This window comes from Canis lupus, unplaced genomic scaffold (assembly GCF_048164855.1).
Source record: "Canis lupus baileyi unplaced genomic scaffold, mCanLup2.hap1 Scaffold_299, whole genome shotgun sequence".
Taxonomy (NCBI): Eukaryota; Metazoa; Chordata; class Mammalia; order Carnivora; family Canidae; genus Canis; species Canis lupus.
The window spans coordinates 1-523 of NW_027326530.1; positions in this window are offsets into that span (position 1 = coordinate 1).

Genomic DNA, 523 nt, shown 5'->3' on the forward strand with positions numbered 1-523 from the left:
CACCAAATCTGACCTCTCCAGAACATCTGAGAATTTAGGCAATCGTGTCTTCCAGATGCTACTTTGAATAGAAAACCATTCTAACAGAAATGTGTCTAATTCTGAATAGTGTAAAAAAAAAAAGTACAGAAGTCAGATACCTGACACGGTAACAGTCCAATTCTGGGAGCATTCATTTCGTTTAGCACATGGTTTCACAGTTGAACTTGAAACTTCTCTCTAAATACCAACACCCATAAGTGAAAATGCTTAAACTCCATTTCTCAGCTCACATTAAAGTGAGGAATATACGCTTCCTTTAATAGGCCCTACACTCCATGTAGGTGTTTCCAAGGTACGTACAATTGCTAACATTTGTATGATCCTATAATCCTAGGATTGCAAGTGATCAGAATGGTGATCCAAATGCTGGTAAGTGGATTTGACGCAGCACAAGACAACTTACTGATTTACCCAAAGTTTCATCTTTCAGAGATTGTGATCATGTCCCAAACAATATTAATTCAGCAGAATAGCAAAGGCC